Here is an 18,427-nt window from a genome sequence, read left to right as displayed (position 1 = left end):
AGATCATTAATAAGTTACCCCATGTTTTAGGCTGATCTCTCATCTTTCTCATGATCAAGGATATCCCATGAGGTGAGATTTTGCATGGGGCCCCAGATCGATGTCGATTGACAGTCATTTTGTATTTTTTCCATTTTCTATATTGTACATATTATATTTGCCGAAAAGGATTATTCAGGGCCAGGACTACGGTAGGTAGGGTAAGCTCCTGCCTAGGGCACTAACTCCTGTCTACTTGAGGGAGCACATTTCAGGGGAAAAAACCCTGACATCGCTGAATGCCTGTGGCTGCCCTAATCTTCCTCCAACTGTAGGCATTCAGCACAGTGATGCCCAGGGAGCAGGTACACATGGGAGCAGTGTCAGTTACTGACACTGCTCACTCATCTCTCTGCCTGCATCCAGGCCTTCGCTCCTTCCCGGCACCCAAATGTATTTGCATCTCTAAGACGTGAGTACAATTTAAGTTGGCGCCTCCCGGGATAGTAGCAGAAGAATCAGCACCCTGTTCGGTCGGGCTGGCTATTAGGACATAAGTGGCTTGCTATGGGGCTATAAGAAGCCAGCTATTGGGACATTAAAAGAAGGGGCTGGCTGCACAGTTATCTTGTTTATTTGTCCATACTTTTGTGTGCAGCAGTCCTTTGTATTGCTGCCATACTTGTCCTGAGATCATTGTAGGGAGATTTAAATTGTACTACAGTCCTTGTATTTTTTCATATATATTCCAGCCACTTTCTGCCACTTACATTGTATTGTGTTATACACTGGGTTGCCTGAGTTTTGGTCCAGTCTCCCCCCAAAAAAAGGGAGATTCAAATTGTCACAAAGTAGATATACGTCAGTTCTGTTAGTTTGTCATATATCAGCCAACCACGTTCTGCCACTTACATTGTGTTGTGTTATACACTGGGCCTGAGTTTTGGTTCAGTCTCCCCCCAAAAAAAGGGAGATTCAAATTGTCACAAAGTGGATATACGACAGTTCTGTTAGTTTGTCATATATCAGCCAGCCACGTTCTGCCACTTACATTGTGTTGTGTTATATACTGGGCTGCCTGAGTTTTGGTGCAGTCTCCCCCCCAAAAAAGGGAGATTCAAATTGTCACAAAGTGGATATAAATCAGTTCTGTTAGTTTGTCGTAAATCAGCCAGCCACGTTCTGCCACTTACATTGTGTTGTTATACACTGGGCCTGAGTTTTGGTGCAGTCTCCCCCCAAAAAAAGGGAGACTCAAATTGTTACAAAGTGGATATACGTCAGTTCTGTTAGTTTGTCGTATATCAGCCAGCCACGTTCTGCCACTTACATTGTGTTGTTATACACTGGGCCTGAGTTTTGGTGCAGTCTCCCCCCAAAAAAAGGGAGATTCAAATTGTTACAAAGTGGATATACGTCAGTTCTGTTAGTTTGTCGTATATCAGCCAGCCACGTTCTGCCACTTACATTGTGTTGTTATACACTGGGCCTGAGTTTTGGTGCAGTCTCCCCCCAAAAAAAAGGGAGATTCAAATTGTTACAAAGTGGATATACGTCAGTTCTGTTAGTTTGTCGAATATCAGCCAGCCACGTTCTGCCACTTACATTGTGTTGTGTTATACACTGGGCCTGAGTTTTGGTGCAGTCGCCCCCCAAAAAAGGGAGATTTAAGTTGTCACAAAGTGGATATATGTCAGTTCTGTTAGTTTGTCGTATATCAGCCAGCCACGTTCTGCCATTTACATTGTGTTGTGTTATACACTGGGCTGCCTGATTTTTGGTGCAGTCCCCCCCCCAAAAAAAAGGGAGATTCAAATTGTCACAAAGTGGATATAAGTCAGTTCTGTTAGTTTGTCGAATATCAGCCAGCCACGTTCTGCCACTTACATTGTGTTGTGTTATACACTGGCCCTGAATTTTGGTGCAGTCTCCCCCCCAAAAAAGGGAGATTCAAATTGTCACAAAGTGGATATAAATCAGTTCTGTTAGTTTGTCGTATATCAGCCAGCCACGTTCTGCCACTTACATTGTGTTGTGTTCTACACTGGGCTGCCTGAGTTTTGGTGCAGTCTCCCCCTCAAAAAAGGAAGATTCAAATTGTCACAAAGTGGATATACGTCAGTTCTGTTAGTTTGTCGTATATCAGCCAGCCACGTTCTGACACTTACATTGTGTTGTTATACACTGGGCCTGAGTTTTGGTGCAATCTCCCCCCCAAAAAAGGGAGATTCAAATTGTTACAAAGTGGATATACGTCAGTTCTGTTAGGTTGTCGTATATCAGCCAGCCACGTTCTGCCACTTACATTATGTTGTGTTATACACAGGGCTGCCTGAGTTTTGGTGCAGTCTCCCCCCAAAAAAGGGAGATTTAAAGTCTCAACAAGTTTATGTACACCTTCTACCTTGTTAGATTTTCCCAAAAATGAGGAAGTCTGGTGGAAGAGGCCGTGGGCAGTCGTTGCCAGCTGGTACTGATGGTAGTGGAGCATCTGGTGGTAGTGGAAAAAGCAAAATAGCACCTAAGGCTGGAGGTGTTGAGCCAGCGTCATTGTCTGGCTACACAAGGCCTTGAAGGCTCCCTTATCTTGGAGTAGGAAAACCGCTTTTAAAGCCGGAGCAGCATGAAAAAGTTTTGGCTTTCCTTGCTGACTCAGCCTCTAGCTCTTTCGCCTCCTCTTCAGAAAGTTCAAAATATAAAAGCAGCGAGTCGTCAGTGGATGCTCCCGGTCAGGAACAAGACGTTTCCTTGTGTCCTTCACCCAAACCAAAAGTGAAGGATGCGTCAGGCGACACTACAGGTTACTCCATGGAGCTCTTTACACATACCGTGCCTGGGTTAGAAAGGGAAATTGTTAACTGCCCATTACAAGATGAATCGGACATGGAGTGCACTGATGCACAGCCACAGCTAGATTATTATGCTGTTCCATTGACTCAGATCACTACATTGCCCTCGCAGTGTACTCAGCCAGAATCTGACCCTGATAAGACTATGGTGCCCCGTCCCGAACGCTATAGCACCTTACACGGTGACACAGAGTAAGGTGCACAAGACATTGAAGAGGAGGTGATAGATGACCCAGTTGTTGACCCAGATTGGCAGCCATTGGGGGAAGAGGGTGCCGCTGCCAGTAGCTCAGAAGCAGAGGTGGATGATCCACAGCAGCCATCTACATCGCAACAGCTGTCATCTGGCAGGCCCGTATCAGGCCAAAAACGTGTGTCAAAAACAAAAACAGCTTTAGGACAGCGTGGCCATCCAGTGAAAGTAGCACAGCGTGCAATGCCTGAAAAGTTATTCGATAGTAGGAAGAGTGCAGTGTGGCAATTTTTTAACCAAGATCCGAATGATCAGTCAAAAGTTATCTGTAAGAAATGCTCAAAGACCTTTAGCAGAGAGAAGAATCTTCAAAATTTAAATACAACGTGCATGCGTAGACATTTAACCAGCATGCACTTGCAAGCCTGGACTAACTACCAAACATCACATATCGTTGGTGCACCTGCTCAGAATGAAGGTAGTCAGCAACGCTACATTGCTTCCCTCACTGTAAGCCCACCGGTTAGGACACCACCAGCAGCAAATGTGGAGGTATCGTCACAAGGCCAAAGCAGTCAGGGAATCACAAGGTTATTGGTAGGAAACACTGTATGTAGGCCAACATCAAGAATACCATCACCAACCCTCTCTCGATCCGCCATATCCACCACCACCGCTAGTTCCACCATATGCAGCTCTCCAGTCCAGCTCACCCTACAAGAGACTCATTAGGAAAAGAAAGTACTCATCCTCGCATCCGCGTACACAGGGTTTGAATGCCCACATTGGTAGACTAATCTCGTTAGAGATGATGCCCTACCGGTTGGTTGAAAGCGAAGCTTTCAAAGACCTGATGGCCTATGCATTACCATGCTATGACCTACCCAGTTGGCACTTCTTTACGGGAAAAGCCATCCCAGCCCTCCACCAGCATGTCAAAGACCGCAATGTCCATGCACTGAGGCAATCAGTCAGTGGAAAGGTACACCTGACAACAGATGCGTGGACCAGTAGGCATGGCCAGGGACGTTACGTGTCCATCACGGCACACTGGGTTAATGTGGTGGATGCAGCGTCCACAGGGGACAGCCATAGTGGGACAGTTCTGCCTAGCCCACAGTCTAGGAAACAGTTGGCTGTAGGCGTTCGCCACCCCTCCTCCTCCTCCTCCTCCTACAGAAGTGAAAGCTCATCCACAGAGTGCAGTAGCACGACCACTCCATCCGCAGCTGCCAGTGTTGCACACGAGGTGTCCCATTATCGAACAGCTAGTGGTAAGCGTCAGCAGGCTGTGTTACAAATGAAGTGTTTGGGCGACAACAGACACACCGCGGAAGTACTGGCCGAGTACTTGCAGCAACAAACGCAGTCATGGCTGGGCAGTGTACATCTTGAGGCAGGCAAGGTAGTCAGTGATAACGGAAGGAATTTTATGGCTGCCATAGCCCTTTCAGAACTGAAGCACATACCTTGCCTGGCTCACACATTGAACCTGGTGGTGCAGTGCTTCTTCAAAAATTATCCGGAGTTACCAGCCCTGCTCCTGAAGGTGCGAAGACTTTGCTCGCACATCCGCCGGTCGCCCGTACACTCCAGCCGTATGCAGAATCATCAGCGATCGCTGAATCTTTCCCAGCACCGCCTAATAATCGACGTTGCAACAAGGTGGAACTACACACTGCACATCGTTCAGAGGCTGTGCAAACAGAGGCGTGCTGTAATTAATTTGTGGGAGGATACACATACACGGGCAGGCACTTGAATGGCAGACAAGGAGTTGTCTGGTGTGCAGTGGTCGAAGCTACAAGACCTCTGCCAAGTCCTTCAGTGTTTTGAGGAATGCACACGGCTGGTAAGTGCAGACGACGACATCATAAGCATGAGCATCCCACTAATGCGTCTGCTGATGCAAAGTTTGAAGCACATTAAGGAGCAGGCATCTGCAGCCAAGGAGGAGGGAAGCCTTGATGACAGTCAGCCATTGTCTGCTCAGGGAACTCTCCTGGACGAGGTGGTGGACGAAGAGGAGGAGGATGATGAGGATGAATCTTTATGGGAGGAGGATGCTTCTCAGGGGGCAATAGAAACTGGTGGCATTGCAAGGTCAGGTACAGGGTTTTTGCAGGACACAAGTGATGTTGATTTGCAAGAAAGTGCTCCTCAACCCAGCACAAGCAGTGAATTAACACCTGGAACATTGGCCCACATGGCTGAGTATGCCTTGCGTATCCTACAAAGGGACCCCCGCATTATCAAAATGATGACCGATGATGATTACTGGTTGGCCTGCCTCCTGGATCCACGATATAAAGGAAAATTACAAAATATCATGCCACATGAGAACCTTGAGCAAATATTGGCTACCAAACAAGCAACTCTTGTAGACCGTTTGGTTCAGGCATTTCCAGCACACAGCGGCGGTGATGGTTCTTACACGAGCCGTAGGGGGCAACATGGCAGAGGTGTTAAAGGTGCACAAATACGAAGTGGCGTTGGACAGAGGGGTTTTATGACCAGATTGTGGAGTGATTTCGCAATGACCGCTGACACGACAGGTACTGCTGCATCGATTCAAAGTGACAGGAGACAGCATTTCTCCAGTATGGTTACGAACTACTTTTCCTCCCTTATTGATGTTCTCCCTCACAGGTCATTCCCCTTTGATTACTGGGCATCTAAAATAGACACCTGGCCTGAATTGGCAGAATATGCATTACAGGAGCTCGCTTGCCCTGCTGCTAGTCTGCTATCAGAAAGAGTCTTCAGTGCTGCTGGTTCAATACTGACCGAAAAAAGGACACGTCTGGCTACCAGAAATGTTGATGATCTAACCTTCATTAAAATGAACCAATCATGGATTTCAAATTATTTGGCCCCACCTTCCCCTGCTGACACGTAGCTTGCCTGAAAAATGTCTTGCTTTTGGCCTCCTCTTACTGACTGCTCAAATTCCTCCATTTGAAGCTGCTGAATGTCCACCATAGGCCATTTTTATACCTCCCTAAATGGGCTGACTCCCCCCACAGGGCTGTGGTCACCACCTGGCGCTAGCACCCCTGCGAGTGGCGTTTGCCTGGACAGGTGGTTGTGCCCACTCTTGGGCGACGGCACTGGCACAGGGTCCCTCATAGTACAATGAAGTGTCTCTGACGGTGGTGGTGCACAACCAACGTCAGACACACCGTCGTAATATGAGGGGCCCTGTGCCAGTACCGCTGCCCACGAGATAGTGTTCCCCCCCAGCTCGAACAGTGCTCTACCACTTGCAATACTTACCTCTCCATGCTCCACCACTGTGTAGTCTGGGCTGTTAAATCCTTCAATGGCACTGCCAATACAAATTTGTTGAAATGATAGATGATAGTTAAAATATACAGGGGCCCTGGCCTCCATTTAGACCAGTTAATACTTTGCGCCTACTACCACTGTCTGCTACTCAGCAGAGGAGCCCACCCCTGTTCTTAGCTATGCCACCTGTTTATTTATGAACAATTTTTTGGCAGACATTTAGCCCACTTTATTATTTGGGCCTACTAACAGTGTCTGCCACTCCTTACAGTTGTCCTCCGCTGAAGAAAGCAATGCTGCCAGTTTAGTCCTGTTACCAATTTTGAACTGCATTTAGCCTACTTTATTATTTGGGCCTACTAACTGTGTTTCCTCCTCATCCTGCCCATTGCCCAGCCACTGCTAGATGAGTCTGCTGGTACATTGACCCAGACCACTACATTCCCCTTGCACTCTACACAGCCAGAATCTGACCCTGCTGAAAGTCAGGTTCCCTTTCCCGCATACTATACCACCTTACACGGGGACAAAGAGGAAGGTGCAGATGAAAGTGCAGGTTCCTTCATCAGGTGGGGGGGCATACTCGTTGGCGATGTCACTGGCACAGGGCCCCTCATAGTACACAAAAGTGTCTCTGCCGATGGGAGGCGCCACCCGCCGTCAAACACACCGCCGTACTATGAGGGGCCCTGTGCCAGTGCCAATGCCAATAAGTGGGCCCCCCCTGCTTGCTCAGGATCACAGCACTTGCAAAGTTGAAATACTTACCTCTCCCTGCTCCACCGCCGTGACGTATTCTGCATTTCCTGGGCCCACGAAAATCTTGAGCCAGCCCTACCCCCCCCCCACAACTTTAGCCAAATGACCCCCAGTTTTCAATGCCTAACTATTATTATAAAGTAAATTAAGATTGACAAGATTCGGTAATAAGAATTGATGTTTTTGGCATTAAAATGGGCACTGTAGGTGTTTTCCTGTCCTCCACTCACTGCCGACTTTGATTCCCCATTGACTTGCATTGGGTTTCGTGTTTCAGTCAGCCCCTGACTTTACGCAATAATCGGCCGATTTCACCCGACCCGACTTTTGACAAAGTCGGGTTTCGCGAAACCCGACTCGATCCGAAAAATGTAAAAGTCGCTCAACTCTAGTCCTCAGTTGTGTTGGCTTATTTAAAATTGATGCCACTTTTCACCTACGGGTACTTATGAGTATTATACTCTTCCTTATGGATCTGTTTCTATGTGAATTATCCCAAAGGGATTTTTAATTGTTTTTATATGTGTGTATTTCTGGTTCTGTAATAAAGCTTTTGTAATTTAAAAAAATGTTTTTGGGTGATCCCTGTCTTGTGCATGTACTTTTCTCTTGCTTTGCTCTCTTAATACTAGACCTGTCACCACTGTACGCTTTTGTTAGCGCCCCGATTGATACACTGGCCCCAATGTGGGTCAAGGTTACTTACCTCAAGGCCACATGTGAGTCATTTCGCACCCAGTGTGTTTGTTGCACTGGCCGCCTTTGTTACTTGAAGCACGGCCTCAGTCCACACCCTGTGCCATATGTCTGCACTCTCTTTGTGCTGCTTAGGCATCCTCACCTTCTTTGGCACCAACTGTGCCATAGCTGTCATCTGATCTGGCATCCTCTACAAGCTCTTCACTCCTGGAATACTCACCCCATCTTTCAGTTTCCATCTGTTTGGATCAACCAGCAATGGCAGAATTTGGTTGGGAGTGCTGTGGAACATGGACTAACTTCATCTTCTGCTTTCCACCCCCTTAAGTCGGTGTCCCACTTGCAACTGCAATGCGAGAAACTCACGAGAGTCTCTTGCCTCAATACCCGGCACTGCCACTGGCTATTCAGACCTGAGCATTCAGCTGCATAGAAATACATGCGGCTGCACATTGCTGTCCTGAGTGCCGGCCGCAGTGCCGGGTATTGAGGCGAGAGACTAGCCCGAGTTTCACACATTGCAGTTGCAAGTGGGACACCGGCCTAACAGTGCTTTCAGATTACATAGCAAAAACCTGGTGGCAGATTCCCTTTAACCCCTTAACGTTCAATGATGGATATATCCGACATTGGAAGCCTCCCCCTGTTTGGTGCGGGCTCCCGTGATGAGCCCACTCCTTTTCTGGCACACAACAGCTGTCATGTGCCCCTAACAGCTGCGGGTGGAATTGCAATCTACCTGCATCTGTTAACATGTTAAATACCGCTGTCAAACTCTGACAGAGGCATTTAACATGCTGTCATGGGAGTAATGGGTAGACTAAGGCTGGTTACCTGGGCCCCTGCGATTTCCCTTAGGCTAGGGAAACCCTGTCTGTCCCTTTCCCAGAAGTTACACTAAAGGTGTGCATGTCTGGGCCGCCAGGCCTGACCCTGTCCCCTGTTTCAGCCCTAAGCTGAGACCACCACCCGCCATCCAGTGAAGAGACCACACACCAATCCCCACAGAAAGCACAGACAGGGAAAACTGAAAAACGCACCACGCCGCAGACATACAGGAATACACTATAATGTGCACAGGGCAAAACAAATACAAATAGGAAGGAGGAATATGACAAAGGATAATACACCACCAGATACGATATTCCTCCAACAAGACCACCACTCCAGATCGGAATCACTAGGTAAAAAGCATAATCGGCGACGCCCAAAGTCCAGCGCGACTATTTAAAGGCCGTGGGCGTGACCCAGCCTCCAACCTGATTACCAGCTAGATTAACCCCGAGCAAGCTGGATAAAATCTAGCCGACGCCACTGAGCGTGTAGTGGACGTAAGTGGAATTACTGCTGTCTGTCAGATGCCCTAGTGTGAACAGCGTCTGACATGACACATGCGTGCGCAGGAAGCATGTCATTAACGCCGCCCATCGTCACTCGTGTCACATGACCGTGGATCGTCGATGGGTTGGCAAGACAACTCGGGGTCAGCAGGAGACCCCTGTGGTTGTCATAGCTGGATAGCCATGAGCGCCGCCCAGCGGTCGGCGCTCATAGCAAGTGAGCATATCTGCTCTATGTAGCACAAGTGATCGGGTGATTGCAGCTTCTAGTCTCCCATGGAGACTATTGAAGCAAGTAAAAAGTAAAAACAAGTTTTTAAAAATATTTCAAAAATATGAAAGTTCAAAGAATCCCCCATTTGCCCCATTCAAAATAAAGCAATGAAAAAATATGCACATATTTGGTATCGACGCGTTCAGAATTGCCCGATCTATCAAACAATGAAAATAATGAATCCAATTGATAAACAGTGTAGAGAGAAAAAAGATCGAAACGCCAGAATTACATTTTTTTGTTCGTTGCAACATTTCAATGAAATGCAATAACGGGCGATCAAAAGATCATATGCACACCAAATGGTATCAATAAAAATGCCATATCGGCACGCAAAAAATAAGCCCTCACCCATCCCAGATCCCAAAAAATTGAGACGTCACGTTACGGGTCTTGGAAAATGGCAACATGTTTTGTTTTTTACAAACTTTGGATTTTTTTTTCACCAATTAAATAAAAACGAACCTAGACATGTTTGGTGCCTGTGAACTTATAATCACCTGGAGAATCATAATGGCAGGTCAGTTTTAGCATTTAATGGACATGGTAAAAAAAAATCCAAAAAACAATTGTGGAATTGTACTTTTTTTGCAATTTCACCACATTTGGATTTTTTTTCCCATTTTCCTGTACAAGATATGGTAAAATCAATGGTACCACTCAAAAGTACAACTCGTTCCACAAAAACAAGCCCTCACATGGCCATATTGACAGAAAAATTAAAAAGTTATGGCCGTGGGAAGAAGGGGAGCAAAAAATGGAAAAGCAAAAACGGAAATTCCCCTAGTCCTTAAAGGGTTAAGGTCTCAGAAAACTTCTTTAATGCAAAACAATTCATAGCACACACAGCTACTATAAATGCAAAATATAATGAATGCATTTGCTTGAGAATCTATGATTGCTAGTAGAACTATTAAAGTGACCTCTGCTTTTCCTTTAGAAAGTTATACAAATTATATATAATTCACATTCCACAAGATTTGGTGCTGGCTTTTGTGTGAAGACAGCTGGCTGGCCTGTGATGATAAAGACAACATATTTATATGTTGCTTTTACATACCATGGCTGAGGATGATTTTAATTGTCCAACAAGTATGGTCTTACAAGGTGTTCTCATAAATAAGCTTTCACGAATGATAAAGTGGTCCATTAAAAGGCACCATTAAACAGTATTGCGTGTTATCTCATTCTCTTTTTCCTTCCAAAATCAATGCTCGTACATATAAAACTTATTCTGCGTGAGATAGATGTAAAATATCAAATACGATTTGCTGATAAATGCCTACATGTAAAATATGTGAATATTGCAACCCAGGCAGCAGTCTCACTGAGTCATCTACACATACCTCACACTTATGATTTAATCTTCAGTAATGCCGGAATCCACATATATATGTGTGGAGTCAGCAATTGGGCATCTACATATATTACACAGGTCAACAAAAAAATTTTTTTTTGCTGGTATCCAAAATATTTTAATGAATTTGGGGTATTTTTGGGGTGCTGATTCTGAATATGCTATCAGTTTTGCCAGATTGGCTCAAGTTTTTGACATTTTTGGTATCTTATTTATAGCACTTGTTGGTAAATGCGACGCATCATCTAGTAACATAGTAACATAGTAACATAGTTAGTAAGGCCGAAAAAAGACATTTGTCCATCCAGTTCAGCCTATATTCCTATATTCCATCATAATAAATCCCCAGATCTACATCCTTCTACAGAACCTAATAATTGTATGATACAATATTGTTCTGCTCCAGGAAGACATCCAGGCCTCTCTTGAACCCCTCGACTGAGTTCGCCATCACCACCTCCTCAGGCAAGCAATTCCAGATTCTCACTGCCCTAACAGTAAAGAATCCTCTTCTATGTTGGTGGAAAAACCTTCTCTCCTCCAGACGCAAAGAATGCCCCCTTGTGCCCGTCACCTTCCTTGGTATAAACAGATCCTCAGCGAGATATTTGTATTGTCCCCTTATATACTTATACATGGTTATTAGATCGCCCCTCAGTCGTCTTTTGTCTAGACTAAATAATCCTAATTTTGCTAATCTATCTGGGTATTGTAGTTCTCCCATCCCCTTTATTAACTTTGTTGCCCTCCTTTGTACTCTCTCTAGTTCCATTATATCCTTCCTGAGCACCGGTGCCCAAAACTGGACACAGTACTCCATGTGCGGTCTAACTAGGGATTTGTACAGAGGCAGTATAATGCTCTCATCATGTGTATCCAGACCTCTTTTAATGCACCCCATGATCCTGTTTGCCTTGGCAGCTGCTGCCTGGCACTGGCTGCTCCAGGTAAGTTTATCATTAACTTACCTGGAGCAGCCAGGTAATTAATTTCTTTGGATTAGTACTTGAACTGAGCAGTTCTCAATATAGTTTTGTGTTAATTAGTGTTCTAAAAGTTTGTTCATAGCTTGATTTTTGCACTAACTTTATGTTGTTGTCTGTTTTCCAGTGAAAAGAATGAACTCATCAAGAAGAAGTTGTCTTAACAATCCAGACTCATTCTGTTACATTTGTGGTGAATACACACTGCCAAAACATAGAAGAAACATAACAGACTTCGTAAAAAAAGTGTATTTTGCCTATTTTGGGGTTATGCTTGGGGACCAAGACAAGTTTTGGGCACCACACATAGTGTGCAAAGCATGTATCGAATTATTACGAAAATGGAGCAAAGGACAAAGAAAAAGCTTCAAATTTGGTGTTCCAATGGTGTGGAGAGAGCCAAAAAATCATCATGATGACTGTTATTTATGGTAAACACAGGTACAGGGCACATCTTCACAATGAGGGACAGGCCTTCTTGCAGATTCCATGTTACTCCCATTTTCGTTTCTTATGCTTATTGAATCCTTGCACTTGCACTGCACAGAAATAACAGTCATCATGATGATTTTTTGGCTCTGTCCACACCATTGGAACACCAAATTTGAAGCTTTTTCTTTGTCCTTTGCTCCATTTTCGTAATAATTCGATACATGCTTTGCACACTATGTGTGGTGCCCAAAACTTGTCTTGGTCCCCAAGCATAACCCCAAAATAGGCAAAATACACTTTTTTTACGAAGTCTGTTATGTTTCTTCTATGTTTTGGCAGTGTGTATTCACCACAAATGTAACAGAATGAGTCTGGATCGTTAAGACAACTTCTTCTTGATGAGTTCATGCTTTTCACTGGAAAACAGACAACAACATAAAGTTAGTGCAAAAATCAAGCTATGAACAAACTTTTAGAACACTAATTAACACAAAAGTATATTGAGAACTGCTCAGTTCAAGTACTAATCCAAAGAAATTAATGAGATGATGCGTCGCATTTACCAACAAGTGCTATAAATAAGATACCAAAAATGTCAAAAACTTGAGCCAATCTGGCAAAACTGATGACATATTCAGAATCAGCACCCCAAAAATACCCTAAATTCGATGAAATATCTTTGGCACCAAAAATGCTGTTGACCAGTGTTATTAATGTAATCCTACTTCAGGGGATGCGGGAAGTGGTTTTTACTTGCTTTTGGACATATATTTACATTTTTGATCTTTTTGCTATATATGTATCAGAGTTAAAACATGGGGATGTCGCTGTCACAGGGCAGGGCATTATTAGTAGAAATTAGCAAAGTTTTCAAGGTCTGGTTCCGATTCGAAAAATGGTTTGTCAAACGTACCCGAACCCCATAAAATTCAATAGGAGGAAAAAGCAAACATATAGACAAAAAGCTTCCCAAACAGCTAAAGTTAGGGGCAGACACCATGAAAAGTGGCATCAATTGACCCACAGTAGAAATTTGCAAATGGCACAGCAGCAGTCAGCCATGTGCCATACATGAGTTATCAAAGCCTGGCACAGCATTTACAGCTTTGAACTGAACTTTCAATGAGGACTTTGTGGTTAAGGGAGTGGTGTAAGCTTTCTTAGCTTGCAGACCTCACACCTCATGCAACAACTCCATTTTTTTATTCCAGCCACACTCAGATGGCACAAAAATCTGTTTCATAGACTACTATTAATAGAAAAATGAAAGAATAGTAATACAGGTAATTGACTGATCAATTCGCCCACAGTATGAACTGTTATAATGGCACACAAGCACTCAGCCATGGGCCATGAATGAGGTATCAGGGTCTGGCCCAACATTTACAGTATGAATTGAAGTTCTTATGAGTATCTGGTGGTTACTTGAGCGGTGTAAGTCTTCTTAGCTGGGATATCTCACATCTCATTTTTTTTTATTCCAGCCACACTCAGATGGCACAAACATCAGTTTCATACAGTAATGTTGGTAGAAAAATGTAAGGAAAGTAACACAGGTAGTTGACTGAAAGTAAGTGCAGGTCTCCCTGTCTGGGACCCCAACTTACGAGGGCATCCCATCAGATGGAGACCAAACTTTAAGTCTCCACATTTCTAAAAACAATTGTCACATAACACTAAAGTGGCATCAATTTCCACAGAGTAGAAACAGTATAATAGACCTCTGACATACCTTTTACTACAGGCAACCCACCAGATGGAGACCCAGCTTGAAGTCTCCACATTTCCAAAAATAATTGTCACAGAGAACTAACATGCCATCAATTTCCACAGAGTAGAAACAGTATAATAGGCCTCTGACACACCTTCTACTACAGGCACCAGATGGAGACCCAACTTGGAGTCTCCACATCTCCAAAAAAAATTTGTAACATCAGCAGCAATAGTAAAAGCAGGCATGGAAGACACCATAAAGATGGCACAGACTACAATAACGTGAGATAAATACATAACACTATGAAGTACACCATAGTCTAGACTGCCTAATCTGCGACTAGGGTGCAAAAGTCATCAGAGATCCATGACTTGTTCATTTTGATTAAAGCTAGGTGGTCTACACTTTGAGGGAACAGCCGGATGCGCTTATCCATCAGGACAGCACCAGCAGTGCTGAAGACACGTTCTGAGAAAGCGCTGGCTGCTGGGCATGATAAAACTTCTAAGGCATGACAGGCGAGCTCAGGCCACTTTTCCATTTTTAAGCCCAAAAAGGAAAAGGGTCCAAACTCCCCCAATGGCATTGATGTAGAGCTCCAGGTACTCCTGCACCATACTCTCCAGTCGTTCACAACGTGTCAGGCTTGTACTCTGTTCTGCTGGTGCACGGGGGGTCTAAAAAATGTGTTAAACGACTACCAGACATTGCTTATGGCATTTACACTGCTGCTGCTGCTAATATTTTGGCGATGACTCCTTGATGTTCCCAGGGTTGGATGTCTACAACTGGGATGCACACTGAGTGCCTTACTGCTGTCTGGGGAAAACCATTGTTAAGATTGTCTACAAGTGTATTTGAAGATAGTGCAGCAAGAATGTGCTCATGAGTCGATCACTTCCGTGAGGTCCAAGTCCATGCTGTGTTGGTGGCAGGGTAACACTCAAAATTGCTTCCTCTGTCCCCTCTTGTCAACCACGGACAACAGAGAGCATATTATTGTCCTCTTCATTTCCTGAGTGTTGCGGATCAATCACCTCATCTTCCTCACACAGACTAGTCAAAGTGTGCTCCAGCATGTAGTTGGCAGGAATAGTAATGCTGATGACGCGCTAACCATCTTAATAGCCATTTTAAAACTGTATAGAAGGGTGCAGAGGTCCTTCACCTGTGCCCACTCCGCAAGCGTGATTTGCACCATGTCTGGACTTATTTAGCCCAGGCTATGCAAAAGGACATACTGCACCAGGCCTCGCCGCTGCTGCCACAGCTGCTGCAACATGGGCAGAGTGGAATTCTACCGTGTCAGAACATCGCTAATCAAACGGTTAACCAGTAGGCTGAAAGACCTCTGTAGTAATGGAAGTCAATAACCTGCTGAGTGCGATCATCGAAAGTGAGCACACAGCAACCATGCAGAAGCGCATCCAGGGTGGGATAGTGGCTGAGAAATTGCTGCACCACGAGCTTGAGGACAAGGTACATGTTTGAGATTGCCATGTCAAAGGGTCTGCACTGTTATTGCACATGGCCTTCCCTGGCTCCAGGTTTAGTGGAGACAGCCATTGCTCTAACTTTGTCTGGATGCATGTCCACAACTCTTGAGCTGTGACTGCGATCTCCCAGGCACATTAATTTAATCACTACCTGATTGCGGTGAGCCAAGGCTGCACAGTACAGAGATTGGGGAGATTCTATGCACTGTTGGAACGCTTGTCTGATGAAGGGAGAGGTTGAGGGCACAGGTGGAGGGAACTGCAATGGCCATCAACTTTCAGAAACCATCTGTATCCACCAGGCAGAAAGGCAGCATTTTTGTGGCCAACAGATTGGAGATGGTGTAGTTCAAGCTCTTAGCTTTGCCATGTGTAGGAGAAAACTTTTTTTTATGTGAGGACAACTGTGGAAACGTGAGCTGGCTGCTGTGCTGAGAGAGGGCGGAGTATGGAGAACAGGACAAACTGCTGGACTCTGAGTGAGGTGCAGGTGGAGATGTTATGGTGGATTGAGAAAGATGTGTTGTGCTAGGTGACACAAAAGCAGCAGTCATATCTTCTTCCATAGCTGACCAACTCTCACTCATCCCGACTGTGGTGGGTAAACAATTGTAGTTTCTGCGGCTGGAGACCTGTGTGAGAAGACTTGGAATGGTGACAAAGGAGGAAGAAGTAGCAGATTGGGTTGATGGAACTGCCGGTGGTTGGCGTGGCCCGCTAATCCACATTTTAGCGCAGTGAGTCTTCCACACTAAGGCATGTTGATCGCGCATGTGCCACTTCATACATGCCATTATCAAATTATTGCCATTTTTAAGGGGTTTTTTTTGCAAACTTGACTTTGCAGTCTCTAAAAACACCCAGGCTAGGCAACCCTTGCAAACTGTACACTCATGACTGGTGCTGGCGACAGCCAGAGTTGGGACTGATGATGCAGTGCTTGTTGTGGTTGCATTACTTCGTGTCTGTGTGGGAAGCTGCAATTTAACCTCTACATCTCCCTCCTTCTCCACTTCCTGACATCACAGTACAGTCCACATGCGCCTCTGGTATCTGAGTCTCATCAGGATAACCTCCACCTTTGGGGGTTAATGTCTGGTGACGAAGGTCTGGATTCTGCTCGGACCCTAGTCGGTTAGGCCCTGGATCTAACGTGAAACTTTTTTGGATAACAGTGCAGATGCTTTCCTCTTCTGGATTCTGTGATTCTTCGAAACAGACATCTGATGCCCATGGAATACAATGCATGAGCAGCTCCTCAGAATGACCCATCTGTGGTTCCCCACAGTCAGTTGGGAGTTTGTAAATTTTTGACGTGGGGAAACAAGGGTGATAGGGATGCCAACTCTGAGGATTGTACTGTGTGTGTGATGTTAAGGTGGAGGAAGAGGAGGAGAGGCTGCTTGATGCAGCTCTTGCCATCAGCTGGAGCACATGCTCTTTCTGAGCCTCATCTACAAGGTGTATCGCCGTGCGGTAGCCAAAGAGCGGGAGTCGAGTGGGCCTCCCAGTAACAGATGTTGTCAGAGGTCTTTGGATAGGACAAGATGGTGTTTGTTCAGTTGAGCTTTCAATCACATTAACACGTAACCCACGTACACGTCGAACACCAAGCCTATTCCCCTTTCCACCGCGACCTCGCTTTTTACCACTCATGTTGAAAGTAGCCTTCCCCTCTTTTAACCCCTTCATGACCGTGGGATTTTCCGTTTTTCCGTGTTCGTTTTTCACTCCCCTCCTTCCCAGAGCCATAACTTTTTATTTTTCCGTCAATTTGGCCATGTGAGGGCTTATTTTTTGCGGGACGAGTTGTACTTTTGAACAACATCATTGGTTTTACCATGTCGTGTACTAGAAAACGGGAAAAAAATTCCAAGTGCGGTGAAATTGCAAAAAAAGTGCAATCCCACACTTGTTTTTTGCTTGGCTTTTTTGCTAAGTTCACTAAATGCTAAAATTGACCTGCCATTATGATTCTCCAGGTCATTACGAGTTCATAGACACCTAACATGACTAGGTTATTTTTTACCTAAGTGGTGAAAAAAAATTCCAAACTTTGCTTAAAAAAAAAAATAAAATTGCGCCATTTTCCGATACTCGTAGCATCTCCATTTTTCATGATCTGGGGTCAGTTGAGGGCTTATTTTTTGTGTGCCGAGCTGGCGTTTTTAATGATACCATTTTGGTGCAGATACGTTCTTTTGATCGCCCGTTATTGCATTTTAATGCAATGTCACGGCGACCAAAAAAACATAATTCTGGCGTTTCGGATTTTTTTCTCATTACACCGTTTAGCGATCAGGTTAATGCTTTTTTTTATTGATAGATCGGGCGATTCTGAATGTGGCGATACCAAATATGTGTAGGTTTGATTTTTTTTAATTGATTTATTTTGATTGGGGCGAAAGGGGGGTGATTTAAACTTTTATGTTTTTTTTATTTTTTTTCACATTTTTTTTAACTTTTTTTTTTTACTTTTGCCATGCTTCAATAGCCTCCATGGGAGGCTAGAAGCAGGCACAACTCGATCGCCTCTGCTACATAACAGCGATCATCAGATCGCTGCTATGTAGCAGAAAATCAGGTGTGCTGTGAGCGCCGACCACAGGGTGGCGCTCACAGCTACCTGCGATCAGTAACCATAGAGGTCTCAAGGACCTCTATGGTTACAGTACTGAAGCATCGCCGACCCCCGATCATGTGACGGGGGTCGGCAATGACGTCATTTCCGGCCGCCCGGCCGGATGCGGTAGTTAAATGCCGCTGTCTGCGTTTGACAGCGGCATTTAACTAGTTAATAGCGGCGGGTGAATCGCGATTTCACCCGCCGCTATTGCGGGCACATGTCAGCTGTTCAAAACAGCTGACATGTCCCGGCTTTGATGCGGGCTCACCGCGGAGCCCTGCATCAAAGCAGGGGACCTGACGTCGGACGTACTATACCGTCCGACGTCAGGAAGGGGTTAAACTGCTGTTTCACAACCTTAGTCCCACAGCTGTCTGTCCCCTGTCACTAAATGAACAATCACTATTTATTTTCTTAGATAGTGTGCCTGAACAACAC

The 18,427-nt window shown here is 45.1% G+C and overlaps 1 long non-coding RNA gene across 1 annotated transcript in view; it reads left to right on the top strand.

The window, feature by feature from the left end:
* Positions 1 to 11,981, top strand: part of LOC143788754 (uncharacterized) — a 35,664-nt gene extending 23,683 nt beyond the window's left edge. The window contains exon 3 of the long non-coding RNA XR_013218728.1: positions 11,849 to 11,981. This is a non-coding gene — a long non-coding RNA (uncharacterized LOC143788754). The remainder of the gene's footprint in view (positions 1 to 11,848) is intronic.
* Positions 11,982 to 18,427: the final 6,446 nt, after the last annotated feature.

Source organism: Ranitomeya variabilis, chromosome 1 (genome assembly GCF_051348905.1).
Source record: "Ranitomeya variabilis isolate aRanVar5 chromosome 1, aRanVar5.hap1, whole genome shotgun sequence".
Classification (NCBI taxonomy): Eukaryota; Metazoa; Chordata; class Amphibia; order Anura; family Dendrobatidae; genus Ranitomeya; species Ranitomeya variabilis.
Note: the sequence above shows the minus strand (reverse complement) of the source record. Positions and strands in the feature narration are given on the sequence as shown.